Source organism: Prionailurus viverrinus, chromosome B1 (genome assembly GCF_022837055.1).
Source record: "Prionailurus viverrinus isolate Anna chromosome B1, UM_Priviv_1.0, whole genome shotgun sequence".
NCBI lineage: Eukaryota > Metazoa > Chordata > Mammalia > Carnivora > Felidae > Prionailurus > Prionailurus viverrinus.
Window position 1 is genome coordinate 139,727,145 of NC_062564.1, and position 12,324 is coordinate 139,739,468.

General features: G+C 42.5%; 1 protein-coding gene across 3 annotated transcripts in view; it reads left to right on the plus strand.

Annotated features, from left to right (window-relative positions):
- The first annotated feature begins 2,836 nt into the window (after positions 1-2,836).
- Positions 2,837-12,324, plus strand: part of PRKG2 (protein kinase cGMP-dependent 2) — a 105,265-nt gene continuing 95,777 nt past the window's right edge. The window contains exon 1 of one of the 3 annotated variants that reach the window (XM_047856397.1): positions 2,837-2,911. The gene's annotated coding sequence lies outside the window, so the exon portion shown is untranslated. The remainder of the gene's footprint in view (positions 2,912-12,324) is intronic. The other 2 variants (XM_047856398.1, XM_047856399.1) reach the window with 2 other exon arrangements.

Genomic DNA, 12,324 nt, shown 5'->3' on the forward strand with positions numbered 1-12,324 from the left:
GTTCAAGGGCAGATTCCGAACAGTCCAAGCCAGTTTTGGTAATCCTCCTTCCACGCCCAGAATTTAAGTGTGGGCAAGTGACTCAGTTTGAACTAATGACAGGTGAGAGGAAGTCTGCTTGGAGGTTCTAAGAAAGATGTGTCCACTCTTGAAAAGAGACAGACTTTGCTACTATTGGGCATTGTCAGGATTACCTCTCATAACAGGGGCTGGCCCAGCCATCCTGGGACCATGGTGGGAGGTGGAGGCCAACCCAGGTACAAAGTTGGCGTGCCGGAAATGGCAGGGAGAATAACAGAAACAGCCCAGATCTACCCTGACATCACTGCTGAATTTACCCAGCCAGAGCCTCTCAACCTTGGGATGTCTAGTCACATGAAACGGTAAATTCCCTTGTTATTTAAGACATTTTAAACTCGGTTAGTTATTATTTAAAAAAAAATTTTTTTTTTCAACGTTTATTTATTTTTGCGACAGAGAGAGACAGAGTATGAACGGGGGAGGGGCAGAGAGAGAGAGACACACAGAATCCGAAACAGGCTCCAGGCTCTGAGCCATCAGCCCAGAGCCTGACGCGGGGCTCAAACTCCCGGACCACGAGATCGTGACCTGGCTGAAGTCGGACGCTTAACCGACTGCGCCACCCAGGCGCCCCTAAACTCGGTTAGTTATTGATTGTAGTCTTCTGCATCTTAATTATAACCCCATATTTTTTGCTCTCATATCATTTTCTTTCATAGCATTTTTTTTTAACATATATGCTGCTTTTGTGCTTATTGATTTGATACCTATTTCCCCCACTGGACTGTAGATTCTAAATTACCAAGATAATGTGTTGATTTTGAATTCCCAAATTTTAGCATCTGGCCTGAGGCATGGGAGCTGCTTAAGCACATTTGTTGAAGTAATGGATAACACCTCAAACACAGTCACTTTTCTCCTCCTCCTCCTCACCATCCTAGGATTGCTGGGAGGGAGTTTAAGATCCCCCTCCGGCTTTGACTAGCTGGGTGACCCCTGGCAGGACCCCATCAGTGGTTTTCAAGCTTTTGCCTCCAGGAATGGTAAGAAAATACATATTACATGGTTGACCAAATATACATACATACACATATTTAACCAAAAAGAAAGATATACAGAGCATATTTACTCTTATTATGCATGATGTATTCTGATATTTTTATTCTATTTCCTTAAAAATGTGGACCCATTAATTAGCAATCTACTATTTCCCCCCCCAAAATGAGGTAAATGAAATGTAAGGACTTTGAAAATGCAATTTTCTTCTTTTTGTTGTTAAACGGTTCATAAAGGTCCACTCTGTTGACTTAGAAGTTCATTATTACAGTGACTTCACAAAGACTTAATTATTTTTCCTTTTCCTGTAGAATCCTTCCCCAGACCATCTCCTCTAGTTGGGCTATTTTGAAGGCCTGCATAAAATGGAAAGTCTCTGGCATGTGTTCATGAAAAAGTACTTTGTACTTTTGCATATTTTTTTTTTCAGTTAGTACAAAAACAAACAAGACTACATTCTTCCTCCTCTGAAATTTAATGGTCTCATTCAACATATTTTACATCGGCCTCGTTTCTATATAAGTTTATATATGTACCAGTGCAGGCCAGTGTTACATGAGTCTCACCGCCGCCATGTGGTTTAAAACCCAAGAGAGTTGGGTTCTGACATTCTCTAGAGGCACAGTGAAGAATAAAAACTCACTGTACTTCCCATTCCTCAACACAGAAACTGCCCTTGTCCACGGTGGATTTGCCAGTGAAATTCCTCTGGGGGCAGGAGGAAAGGGGAAAGCCACACGAAGATCTCACAACTCCAGAGCACAGCAAATAATGCGGTATATATATATATATATATATATATATATATATATATATATATATTTAGAAAACCATAATGCAAGCCTGGGGGGTGGGGAACCCCCCAAAACAAAAAAACCATGTAATCAAAAGGCCATACCAGCCTGGGTGATCCCTGCTAAAGGACCTACAGATTCCGAAGGTATAATCTCTGCCCCTTAAAACTCGATTCAAACCACGACGCCCCCAGCATCATGCGAACTGGCAAACTAGATGCGAGTTATGGCTCCAGAGTCCCGGAAGAGCGCATCTCCAAGCTGCTCCGAGGTCACGTGTCTTCTAGAAGGGCATTGGTGTGACCCAGGAGAGCCCGTCCAGGATACGTGCGCCTGTTTGCGCTTTGGGAGGGAAGGCGAGGTGGGATGGAGCTTGGCCGGGAAAACAGACCAGAGAGGGGTGGGAGGAGAGGGAGGGGAAGGAAAAGATGAACACGTCCCTGAACTTTCCTCTCCCCTCGTCCCACACACTTGAAATAGAAATAATAATAACAACATAAAAAACGCTTTACAACCACGATGTTATCTCCCTACTTAAGTTGCCTCACTCTGGAGGGTATGGGGTATAAAGTGCAGACTGCGGCTACCGCCGCTAGCTTGTCTCGGGAGTAAAGGTTCTGGCCGGTGTGGGTGCGCGCGCGGGTGACCCCACCTTTTGGGAAGCCGGCTCCCGTCTCTTCCACGCAGTAGCCCCGGCTGACCCTCCCCCCTCCCCTTCCTCCTCTCCTCCCTCCTTCCCTCCCTCCCTCCTTGCGCGTCTGCTCTGCACCGGCCCCCGCGGAGGAGGCAGGCGGCAGCACCCAAGCCGCCGCAGCTCCTGCCCGCAGCGCGCTCGCCCGCGCCCGCGGATCCCACGTAGCCCGATCGGCGGCAGAGGCGGCCCCGGGCCCGCGCCGCGCGCCCTGCGCACGGCCCGGGCTCGCTGAGCTGCCCAGCGCCGCAGGCGGCTGGGGAGGGAGGCGCGGGAGACGACGCGGAGACGCAGGGGCGGCGGCGCCAAGGTGACAAGCTGCGCACCTGGAAAGTTACCCGGCTGTCTGGTGAGGTTCGCGGGCGGAAGGTTTGGGCGCCCGGGGCAGCGCAGGCGGGGGACCGGGTCGGGGCGCGCGCGTGTGCCTGCCGTGCGTGCACTGCGAGCTGTGCGCTTCCGTTCCACACCCCGCCGGTCTCGTGCATGTGCTGTTTGTGTGTGGACGTGTGCACGCGTTGCGTTTGCTTGGTGTGGCAGCCTTCCGTGAGCTCCCGGAGGCGAGGGAAGGCTACTTGATTTTAAGAAGCTTGGCTGGGGGCGGCAGGGGAGAGCTCAGCCCCAGTGGGGATTCCTCAGGGTTGTCAAGCCTTGAGCTCCGAGCAGAACGGCAGTGGAGACTGTCGCTCCGGGCGGGGGGCTAGGCGCTGCTGTCCGGGCGTTCGCTCCAAGCGTCGCCTAGCCCTGGGTAGCTGCTAGGAGACAAGTACTCGGGCAAGGACTTTATGAGTCCTTGTAAACTTGTGTGGGTGTTCTGTGGCACTCCCAGCACCGTGAGGCGCTTTCACATCGCTTGCTCTGTATTTCCCAGTGATGAAAAAACAAGAGCAGACAAACAGAAAACAATAAACCAGCCACTTAGGGGATGAGAGAGAAAGCAGTGGGTTCAAGTTGAAGAACTAGGGTGCGAACGCATGGCAGTTGAGGCCAGAGATGAGACTGGAAAGAAACAACTCGGGCAGAATTAACAAGTAGAAAGGTCTGATAGGAGCCTTGGTGTCCTGATCTTCACCTTGTTCTCAAAGTTCCTAGGGGCTTTTTTATTATAAAGGAAGAGAGCAGCATACAGCGTCCCCCCCCCCCCCCAGTTCCTTACAAATTATTGTCTCTTTTCTTTGCAAGTTTCTATTTAACTACCGGACAAGGTGCTCATCCCACATAGAATACAGTATCTGTTGCCAGCAGTCCTGTTTAGTGTGACACGGGAGAGTATGAACTAATACGGTGGAGAATTCTCTTTGGAGAATTAGAGGCCATCCTCCCTACTGAACTGTGTAACTGAGAATAAAATATACGAAACGATGGTACGCAGAGATCTCTCTCTTCCGTGTGAAATCGTTAACTCCAGTCCTCTGGAATCCTTACAGAATCCTTACAAGTGAGGCTAATTCACCACACAGTGAAGGCGTATGTTGCTTGGATGTTGCCCAAATCTTTTGATCTCATAGTGTCTTGCTTCCTCTGGGCCTTTTTCCTATCAATTATTTCCTCTTCTATGTTTTCACCTACTCTATCTATCTTCACTGCTTCATTATTCCAGGCTTACAAAGACTCTCAAGTTTCCACTGTTCTAAAAATCCATTTCATGAACCAAGATACCATCTTGAAATCCCTACTCTTAGCATTAGCTCTTGTCAGCTCCTTTGTCATTGGCTTTCTATCCCAACTCTTGTGTGAAAGGCTAAATTCAGTGCTTTTCCCTCTGGTATAATTTGTTTTGATGTATCTGTGGGATGTGAACCGCAGCCTGCTTACCTCTTGAAAACCTTATCTTCATGGCCTCTGTGATACTTCTCCTCGATCTCTTACTTGTACTAGCATTCCTTCCCTGTCCTTGTTATTTGCTTCTCCTGCACTTCTATAAATAATATCCACAGGTATTTTCTAGATGTATTTATAGAATAAGAGAGGCGTTCCTTTCTTTTCTCCCTTAGTGATCTCATCTGCTAATGGGACTTCAACCTCTCACCTCTGTAAAGCAGTCTCTTGCCTTGAGCTCTTTTTTTTTGCTACTATCTGCTACACATTTCTACCTTGATGACATTCAGGCACCTTGCACTCAACATGTATAAATTCAGCCTGATTACTGTCTCATAAAGTGCACTCATTCCTCTGAATTAAGACAGTGTCACAATACTCAGCCCATAGGTGGTGCTCTGTTCAGTTTTGAATGAATGAATGAGTTAATAGTAGTGCCTTCCTCCAAGCCTTCTAAGATCAAAATATTGGAATTATTTTTTTTTAACCTCCCTCTGTGTGCACCCATTTAATCACCACATTGAGGGATTCAACCCCTGCAGGATTCCTCCCACCTTTGCCATATTTTACTGTGAATCCACTCACACCCTTTTCCACTTTTGCCAAAACAATAGCTTCTTCTTAGCATATCTCTAGTTTTTCTTTCAAATGTCATATAGGCCTAGACACTCTTTCTCTCCTCATGGCCAGTCTCCTGGGCCCTTTCATCCACTACTTCAGCTTCAGCCTCTACTTAGGTATCAAAGATTGCTACATATTTTCAGCTCCCCCCTTCTGGGTTTCTAGTCCCTCATATCTTACTGTCTACCGAACTCCTCCACACCAAAGTTTCCATGGGTCCTTCAGACTGAGTGTGTCCAGGGGCGCCTGGGTGGCTCAGTCGGTTAAGCGGCCAACTTCAGCTCAGGTCATGATCTCATGGTCCATGAGTTCAAGCCCTGCGTCGGGCTCTGTGCTGACAGCTCAGAGCCTGGAGCCTGTTTCGGATTCTGTGTCTCCCTCTCTCTGACCCTCCCCCATTCATGCTCTGTCTCTCTCTGTCTCAAAAATAAATAAACGTTAAAAAAAAATTAAAAAAAAAAAAGCTGAGTGTGTCCAAAGTTAAACTCACTGTCTTAGGCCTCCAAGATGCTCCTCATTTTGGTTAATGACATCACCTCTTACCCAGTTGCCACAATGGAAATTTCCAAATCTTTGTTCTCTTTCTTCTTATCACCACTCAAATTCCATCAGTTATAATCTCTTGACCTACCCGTATAGAATTACATTTCTCTGTCTTGGCCTGTCTATATGATACTCCAGCACCCCAAAATAGCTGAATGGAACGCCACCACATTTGGCAGTGAACATATAGGATAAGTGGCATTTGTAAAATTCACTATGAAATTCTGTTGGGTGGAGAGGCACTTCGAAGAGAATCAACCTCAGGAGTAGCTGAAACTGTAGCTCATATGGCTGCCCGACAAGGGAAGATTACTCTCCAAACTAATATGTTGTGGATAGAGACAAATATCAGTAGATTAAAAACTGAGCCCCAGGTCATCAGTTACAAGGTCAGATGGGCAGATGCTTTTAATTGTGGCATTGATGGAATTGAGCTGTTCTCACAAGGGCAGCTCTGTGTGCTTTCCTTCAGGGAGAAGAAGCAGGGATTTACATATTTAGTGATGGTTAATTATTTTCTAAAAGAACTTTGTTGAAACAAAGTTAAGGATAACACCAAATGCATCAGTTTCATACAGACTTAGAAGACCGTGTAATTCACTCCTCTGATTTCAGGGTAAAGTACCCTTATCTTGGAAAAGAATCTATTCTGTGTTTCATGATTTATTAAAGGGAAGCAAATTGCAGCGTTACCTATAGCCACAACTTTTACCAAATCCCTGATGATCATGTTTTTCTCTTCTGGCTACCATGGAGATGATCCATTTTTATATTGAGTTCAAGAAGTTCAAGACACTAGAATAGGGTTGGGGCTATGGCCTTATCCTGTCCTGAGCACCTTTTACTTGGGTTGGTGCAATAACTTCTTACTGTTTCTCTTCCTCTATGCTCTTTTCACTCCATTCTATATTTATAGCCAATAAAATTATTTTATTTTTCTCAAGGGCACATCTGACCACACCACATAACTTGAAAAACACTTGACCTCCACTAAAATCCAGATACCATCACATGGTATATGAAGTTCTTCTGCATCTTATTCCTGCATCGGACTTTTCATTTCTCATGACTCTCTTTCTCCTGTCATGCATTTCAGCTATTTCCTGGATATGCCGTCAGCCTTTTTGCATTCACTCCTTAATACATGTTCTTTTTTTTTTTAATTAATAGACTTTAGTTTTTAGAGCAGTTTTAGGTTTATAGAAAAATTAGGTGAAAAGTACAGTTTGCATATATTCCCCTGCCCCCCCATCCTCTATTCTTAACATCTTGTATCAATGTAGTACATTTATTATAATTGATGAACCAGAATTGATACGTGATTATTAACTAAAGTACCTAGTCTGCAAAAGGGTTCATTCTTTGTGTTGTACCTTCAGTGGGGTTGGACAAATGTATAAGACATGTATCCACCATTACAGCATCACACAGAGTAGTTTCACTACCCTAAGATTCCCCCATACTTCGCGTATTCATTCCTCCCTCTCTCTCGCCAAGTCCCTGCAATCACTGATCTTTTTACTGTCTCTAAGTTTTGTCTTTTCCCGAATGTCATATAGTTGGAATCATGCAGTATGTAGATTTTTCAGATTGACTAATTTCATTTAGTGATATGTATTTAAAGTGCCTTCATGTCTTTTCATGGCTTCATACTTACTACTTTTCAGCCCTGAATAATATTCCATTGTCTAGATACACCATGGTTCGGTATATCTAGATATACCTTCTGTCTGTTCATTGAAGGACATCTTGATTGCTTCCAGGTTGTGACAGTTATGGGTACAGTTACTATAAATATCTATGTGCAGGTTTTGATGTGGACATACATTTTCATATCAGTCAGATTAACACCAAGGAGCATGATTGCTGGATTATCTGATTTTTAGCTTTGTAAGAAACTCCCAAACTGCCTTCTAAAGTGACTATGATTTCACATTCTTATTAGCAATGAATGAGAATCCTTGCTGCTCCATGTTATCCCCAGAATTTGGTGTTGTCAGGGCTTGGATTTTGGTCATTCTGATAAGTGTGTAGTGGCATCTCACTGTTGGTTTAATTTGAGATTCTCTCATGACATATAATGTTGAGCACCTTTTCATATGCTTACTTTCCACGTGTGTATCTTCTGTGGTGAGGTATCTGTGTATATTTTTGCCCGTTTTTCAACTAGATTGTTTGCTTTCTTATTGTTGAGTGCTAAGAGTTCTTTGTATATTTTGGATCCTTGTCCTTTATTAGATATGTGCTCTGCAAATGCTTCCTCCTAGTCTGTGGCTTGTCATTGCATCCTCTCAACAGTGTCTTTGCAGAGCAGATGTTTTAAATGCTAATGAAGTTCACCTTATAATTTTTTTCCTTTCATGGATTGTGCTTTTGGTGTTTTATCTAAAAAGTCATCACCAAGCCCACTTAGAGTTTTGCCTATATTGTCTACTAGCAGTTTTATGGTTTTGTGTTTTACATTTAGGTCTTTGAAATATTTGAGGATTATTTTTGTGAAAGATGTAAGGTCCTTGTCTAGATTAATGTGTGCACACGAGTATGGGTGGTTGTCCAATTTGTTAAAAAAACATCCTTTTCCCATTGAACTACTTTTGTTCTTTGTCAAAGGTCAGTTAACTATATTTGTCTGAGTCTATTTCTGAACTCTAATATGTACCATTAACCTATTGGTCTATTCTTTAACTGATATCACACTGTCTTGATTACTGCAAGCTTTATAGTACTTCTTTCTTTCTTTCTTTCTTTCTTTCTTTCTTTCTTTCTTTTGCTCTTTCTTTCTTAATAATAAGTCTTAAAGTCTGGAGGTATCATCACTGACTTTGTTCTCCTATAATATTGTGTTTATTTAGTATGTACTCTTTGATCAATAAGTTTTTCTACTGAGTTATTTTGTTGGGTAATGTTAACAAGTAATAATAGCAATGTTTGATATGGTTTATCTCATTTGACCCTCTAATAACTCTAAATAATATGTATAGTCATTGTATCTGCCTGTAGCTCTATGTGTCTGTCTATCTCTTCTATTGTTGACACTTCAGCCCCACGTCATGCCCAAGGGCATATATATACTAAGTGAAAATGCTTGGATTGAGACTCTGGCTGTGTAACTTTAGCCAGCACTATACCATCTCCCATATTTACAGATATATGTATTTATATCAGACTCCAGATGGGGGAGAGAGAGAAATAGATATTATCTAGATCAGAGCCAAGATTTTGGTTTCAAACTACTGTAGAGCTGGAGGAAAAACAGACAACAAAACCTAATTCCTCCCACGCTGGCTGTCAGGTGTTAATCCACCTGCAAGAGCCTTCAGGGTTTTGCTTTTCCTGTGTCTTTTCTAGTTACTTCTCGTAATGACATTTCCGAAGTAGTTATCACATTAACGTAATAATAATTAAAAAAGATTATGTAGGTTTCCTCTCTTCCTGCCAAATGCCACAATGCATTCTATTCCTCTTGCTTGTTTCTGGGTACAGAAGAATACTGCATTCACAGTGAGTCATGTTTTTTTATTGTCTTCAAAAACAGTTAGGCAGGCCCCTTTGGTTTCAGGATTACACTGCAATATGTGAAAACAGGTAGGGACAGCAGGAGGGAATTATGAAGCTTGAGGAGTCCTTGCAATCCTGTAACCTGGGCTGGGTCATTTGTGATGCTTTCTGGTCTCCATGTTTTGGTGGAGTTTCCCTTATCAGGGTAGATTTCCCTAAGATATTCCAGAATGACTTCTTTTCTTCATGGAAGAGATAAACCAGGTCGAGTTTAGGTTCCCCTAACCCCAGGGAGTAATTGGCATCTTTAAAGACTTCTTGTCTGGAAGGCATGCAGCATGCTAGACTTTGTCCCATCCAGCAATGATTTCTTCTGGAAGTTTCCTTGCACCAAGACACTCGGTGCCTTGTCTCCAGCCACACACTGTGAGAGCTCCCCGGTGCCTGCTGTGTGCCAAATATTGTACAGGATACCTAACAAACGTAATCTTCATAATAATCCTATGAGCTGGGTATGACTTTCTAGATTGGAAAACCAATCTAGGATTCTAAGGCGTTTGTAGAAGGCTACGCAGCCGGGAAAGGGCAGACTGTTTTCCTACCCCGGCTGGCTTGACTCCATTACTTATGTTAAATTCTGATCTTCATCTCCAGGCTCATTTCCTTTTACATCATGTCTTGCCCCCTGATTCTAAGAATGACTCTATTAACCCACAGTTTCTGGATCGATGGAGAAACAGCTTCTGTTGCCAGCAATACATTCTCCTTGTGGCTAGCAATACATTTTTGAGAAATAGATTACCTATCTTAGTGACGAATATAGGAAACAGAATGAATCTAATTAGGTTTTGTGAAACCAAACACTTGTCTTGGCTTGAGGGACAAGAACGTTTAAATGAGTGAACTAAGTAAGAAATCAGACTTAGTATTGAGCCATTCGGGAACTTACTTATATATCTTAGTCACTTGAAAGATGAGCTAGGTACTCTCGTTTCACCCCTCTTTGGAATTCTAAATAGCTTGAAAGATTTACACAGCTTCTAAACTGTCTTCATGAAAACCAGAGAATGGTTAGTGTTTGGGGAGAATTGAACACCTGCCTAATTGTGTTTCAGGTTTGTAAAATTATTGGATCAGGACAGAATATTTTGAACACCATACATACAGCAAAAATGTTTCTAAAGCCTTTTCATGTTTAGAATGCTAGCCCTGTTTTCTCTGTCAAATTTATTGCAAATTCATGGAGTTATGCCCCTGATATAATACATGACAGTTAGGTTTTAGTAAACAATTGTTCTATGAATAAAGATTGAGTTAGTTTGGGGAGCCTGGGTGATTTAGTCAGTTAAGTGTCTGACTTCGGCTCAAGTCACGATCTCATGGTTCATGGGTATAAGCCCAACTTGGGGCTTTGTGCTGACAGCTCCGACCCCCTCCTCCACAAGCTCACACGCTTTCTCTTTCTCTCTCAAAAATAAATAAACATTGAAAAAAGTTAAAAGAAAGATTGAGTTAGTTTAATATTACATTTGAAGGTTTTTATGCTCATTTTTCTTTATAAAGCAGCTCCTTTTCCTCTGACCATTCCCTTCCTTCCATCCTGCCGTGGTTAGGAATGCTTGTCCATGGACCCAAAAAGCATGTCTGGAAGATGCTCACTGCTGCGTGTTAAAAACTTGTGCACACATTAATTTAAGAAACCTCTGGGGGCACCCATCTCATGCCTGTCATTCAGAATCTCATTCAAGTTCATTCCTAGGTCCCAATCTAACATCTTCTGAATTGCTTATTTGGGATACAGGGGTGTCCAGGGCCACGACTATGAATTCTAGTCTCCTCAACCTTTTTATATATTCTTAATACATAAGAATAATAAATGCTGCCAAGTCAAGAGAAACTTAGAGATTAAACCTGCCACATCTCTGCTACATAGTAAGGCAATTCTCTGGAGGCTAATGTTTATTAATGACTACTTGGAACCTGAATTCTATGAGGACTATCTGGGTATTGCAAGATTACTTTTACAAGTACATTTATTTTCTGTTTGTACCATCCATCTTAGGTGATGTGCATTGGCTACTTGGTTGCATCTGTTTGAGGCTTAGAGGCTGTCTTACATCTTTCCATGTAGGCCTTTGTTGTTTTAGAGATCACGACTATTCTGGGAGAGATAGCAATATCAGTCTAAGCATTTCATTTCTCCTTGAGTTTGAAATTTGGAGGGAGAGAGGGGCAAGAATGTGTGGCTTATATAACTACAAAGTTTCGTCTAGCTCTTTGGATATTATATAATGAGAGGTAATTTAAGCTTAGTTTACAAGTGTTATTATGCTTCTTGAGTTAAGGCTGTCAAAAATTGCACATGCACAAGTATGAAGTTTAAATAGGTAGCCTAAAAAGACTTAAACCTCATGGTAATTAATCAAAGCAGTATTTTCCAAACTCACCGTTTCAAGTTCTCTTTTGTGGTCTTGCTCAGGTCTGCTTAGTATCTGCAGATGATTTTTATTTTTATTATTTATTTTTTTAGAACTTTTAAAGGGTTTATTTGTTTTTGAGAGAGAAAGAGTCAGAGAGAGAGAGACAGAGAGAGAGAGAGAGAGAGAGAGAGAGAGAGAGACAGGGTATGAGCGGGGGAAGGGGCAGAGACACAGGGAGACACAGAATCCGAAGCAGGCTCCAGGCTCTGAGCTGTCAGCACAGAGCCCCACTCTGGGCTCCAACCTGCAAACTGTGAGATCATGACCTGCGCCAAAGTTGGATGCTTAACTGACTGAGCCACCCAGGCGTCCCTCTGTAGATGATTTTTAAGAAATTTTCATTGAACTGACTCAGTAAATCTAAATGCCTAGTTTATCTTTCACTTAAGCAATAATGTCAATGAAATCGCAACTTTGTGGGGGCAATTATTTATATTTCTAGTGAATGTTAAAATAAACACATAGCTTTGAACTAAAAAACAACAACAACAACAACAACAAAACATTCTGAATCAACTAAAATCACCCTGATGATCCTGATTTGTGTATCACATTCTGAGATTTGCTGGATTAGTGACCATTTTGGGGACTTCACTGAGCATATTCTTAATAGGAAAAGAATGAGCTCTGTGCTCATACTTCATCATATTTTGGACAACCTTGGCTTTAGGATATAAAGTAAAAGAAGTCAAAGAATCCGCATGCCTCTGTTTTACTTTCTAGTAACTGCCACCCAGCACTTTTTAACAGCGAGCCCTATCCGAAATGCAAAACATACTCGGTCCATAGAGCGGGAGCAAAGTGT